Consider the following 3,900-nt stretch of genomic DNA (forward strand, 5'->3'; position numbering starts at 1 on the left):
TCAGGATGCAGTTACTTGCCAAATCCCTAATTTTTTCCTAGATTGCCCCAGGGTGAGGTACTCAATCTAGCGGGATATATATTCACTTTTTTTTTATGTCTCTAACTTTTTCCTGGATCGCCCTTTCGGGCTTTCAATCCACCGAGACGCTCATTTTTGCCTAAGCCTCCCTTTCGGGTTTTCAACTTAGCGAGCTAACCTATTTTTATTTTTAGGCGAAGTATTTCTTGACTGCATCTGAATTCATAGGACGAGTGAAATCCTCCCCATCCATAGTTGTAAGCAACAAAGCACCGCCTGAAAAGGCTCTCTTAACAACATATGGGCCTTCATAATTTGGAGTCCACTTGCCCCTAGAATCGGGCGCAAAAGACAAGACTTTCTTGAGCATGAGGTCACCTTCTCGGAACACACGAGGCTTGACCTTCTTATCAAAGGCTTTCTTCATCCTTTGCTGATACAACTGACCATGACACATGGCAGTTAATCTCTTTTCTTCAATCAAATTCAACTGGTCATAACGACTCTGAACCCATTCAGTCTCAGTCAACTTGGATTCCATCAAGACTCTCATTGATGGGATCTCAACCTCCACGGGGAGCACAACCTCCATTCCATACACAAGAGAGAAAGGGGTTGCCCATGTTGAAGTACGGACGGATGTACGATAACCATGCAAAGCAAATGGCAGCATTGATCACACTAAAATTTACGTATTTTCGACTCCGATTTCACATGCATTCTAGCTGTTTTATTATCATTTTGTTGTGTTATTGGTATGTTTTCCTTTATTTTCAGGTTTTCACTTTAATCGGAGCCCCGATCGAGAAAAGGAGCGAAAAAGAGCCAAAAACCCTAAAATTCAGCATTTTGCAATTATGCCCAATGGCGGGCGCCATAGACCAAGCCATGACGTGTCAAATTCAACTTCCATCAACTCCCATGTTTTCCCACTACTTCCACTAAGGCGCCCCATATTGTGCTTGTGGCGGGCGCCATGTCCTTGTGGCGGGCGTCACAAGAGGAAAAACGGTTCCCTCCTATTTTCAAGTTGAAGGGCATTCAAGTCATTTCCATCTTTTTACTTGCCTATAAATAGGAACGCGAATTCACTTTTACAATCATCCAAACTTAGAGCAGAGGCAAACTCGGAAGCAACTTTGTTTCACTTAGGAATATATTCAGTATTTTATAGTGGTAATCGCTTCGCATTGGAGTGTTACCACAATCGTGTAATCAAGTCTGTGATAGAGTTTGTAATCGAGTTTGGAGCACTTTGGAAGGAAGTTAATCCTGCCGCCATTTTCTTTTCCGCATTGCAATTTACTCAGCCCTCCGATTGGAGCAGGTTTTTATTACTCGCCTTTACTTTATTTATTTCCCGCACTCGCTTTTACTTTATTTATTTCCCGCACTCGCTTTTACTTTATTTATTTCCCGCACTCGCTTTTACTTTATGTATTTCCCGCACTCGCTTTTACTTTATTTACTTCCCACACTCGCATTTACTTTATTTATTTCCCGCACTCGCTTTTACTTTATTTATTTCCCGCACTCGCTTTTACTTTATTTATTTCTCGCACTCGCTTTAAATTATTTATTTCCTCGCACTCGCTTTAAATTATTTACTTTCCGCACTCGCACTACTTTTATTTATTTTCCGCACTCGCATTACTTTTATTTATTTTAATGAACTTTTACTTTACCATGTCTAGCTAAATTTATAAGGTTAGAATGTAAGGATCATAATTGAACCGATAATCCGTACAATTGTTCGTAGAAACACTTAAGGGCTATTTTAACTTTCAAATTAAGTTTTCCCGCACTTCAATTCCGTTGGGTAAGATCGAAAGTCGTCCAACGTCTTTTTAAACTTAATTGTTTTTAACTATTTCAAAAACAGCGAAAGCGCTTTGTTTAGTTCATTAGGAGATTTTAACATTAAGAAGAAAAGAGATTTTAAAACTATTTTCGGACGCGTTTATAAGTTTAGAGTCTGGTTCGTGAGAACCTCTTTTGGTTAAGAAATCCAGGTTATAATACTTTTCAACTTAGTCAAGATACTATATTTCTTAAAAATAGGTTTACTACTCTAACGCAATGCGCGCCTTTTTATAAGTGACAATAAGAGGGTTTGATTAGGGAGTACAACTCGGTTCTGAATACGCGAAAGTGACAGTTCCTGTTATATTAGTTCTTTTCAAAGTAGGAAACACTGCCCATAAGTAGCTCTACTAGCAAGTACTTGGATTATCAATTAATTACGTGAATTACATTCGACCCTGTCTTTATTAATTAATCTTTATTCAACACTTTACTTTTCATTGCACACTACAAAAATACTTATTTTGATTGCCTTTGATAAACACCATAACAATAGATAGCGATAGATTGACACTTGGTCTCTGTGGATTCGACAATCTTTTATATTACTCTGACGCGTTCGTACACTTGCGAAAACCACGCATCAAGTTTTTGGCGCCGTTGCCGGGGACCAATTTCGTCAAATTTCATTTTCCTGTTGTTATATCGTTTAGACTTAGGTTATTTCCCGCCGGTCAATGCGAAGGACTCGCAGCACCGGAAGTTTAAGCTTAGTATACCCTCTGGCGGAACCTGAATGTTACGCTCGCGCACGTTTATTCTTTCATAGAATTAAGAGAGCTATGGCCGAAGATCAAAACCAAAGACCTCTTAAAGATTTCGCTCAACCATCTAATGAAGAACCTAGTTCTAGTATAGTAAACCCAACCATACCAGCTAATAATTTTGAACTTAAACCATCCCTGTTGCAACTAGTGCAACATAGACAATTCGCAGGTCTCGCTACCGAGAACCCTAACCAGCATTTAAAAATATTTCTTCAATTAGCAGACACTTTTAAAACCAATGGAGCTTCTCCTGAGGTAATACGTTTAAGATTATTCCCTTTTTCCCTCAGAGATAAAGCCCTATCATGGTTAGATTCCCTTCCACCCAATTCCATTACGACTTAGGATAACCTTAGGAGAGTTTTTCTTGCTAGATATTTTCCCCCGAGTAAGACCGCCGTTCTTTGAAACCATATAACTAGATTTACCCAAAACCAAGGAGAATCGTTGTTCGAAGCTTGGGAGAGATATAAAGAGTTGTTACGAGCATGCCCACATCATGGCTTAGAAAATTGGTTAATCATTCAAACCTTCTATAATGGACTTCATTACAACACAAAGATGACCATCGACGCTGCCGCAGGCGGTGCTATGATGAACAAGCCTTATCCTGAAGCTAGTGCCCTCATCGAAGACATGGCTCAAAACCGTCAATCATGGGGAGTCGAACGAGCGACAGTTGAAAAGAAGGAAGCCCAAGGAGGAGTGCATGAACTAAGCTCTATAGACATGATGCAAGCTAAAATGGACGCATTAGCCCTCAAAGTTGAGCATATGTGCATAAACCCGAATACTGTAGCCGCAGTTTCGTCGTATTGTGAGATATGTGGAACCAAAGGACACCAATCTGCAGAATGCAGTCTATTAAACGAAACCCACTCTGAGCAAGTGAACTACACCCAAGGGAACCCATATTCGAATACCTATAACCCTGGATGGAGGAATCACCCAAACTTCTCCTATAAAAATAATAACCCTATTCAAAATAATACACCTCCGAGACCTAGTTATCAAGCCCCTATATCAAATCAACCTATGCAACATGTACCACCAAAGCCGAGCCTTGAGAAAATTATGGAAAATTTTATCACCGCTCAAACCCAATAAAACAAGGAGTTCATGAACCAAAACATTCATGTTAACGAATTGATTACTCAGTTAGGAACCAAGGTTGACCAAATAGTTACTCATACCAAGATGCTTGAAACCCAGATCTCTCAGGTAGCTTTAAACCAAGCCCCTCAGACTA

At 39.8% G+C, this 3,900-nt stretch overlaps 1 non-coding gene across 1 annotated transcript; it reads right to left on the reverse strand.

The window, feature by feature from the left end:
• Positions 1-3,050: 3,050 nt before the first annotated feature.
• On the reverse strand, positions 3,051-3,157 carry LOC127123977 (small nucleolar RNA R71). The gene has a single exon (XR_007803629.1). It is a non-coding gene; the product is annotated as a small nucleolar RNA R71 (small nucleolar RNA).
• Positions 3,158-3,900: the final 743 nt, after the last annotated feature.

The sequence above is a fragment of the Lathyrus oleraceus genome, chromosome 2 (genome assembly GCF_024323335.1).
Source record: "Lathyrus oleraceus cultivar Zhongwan6 chromosome 2, CAAS_Psat_ZW6_1.0, whole genome shotgun sequence".
Taxonomy (NCBI): Eukaryota; Viridiplantae; Streptophyta; class Magnoliopsida; order Fabales; family Fabaceae; genus Lathyrus; species Lathyrus oleraceus.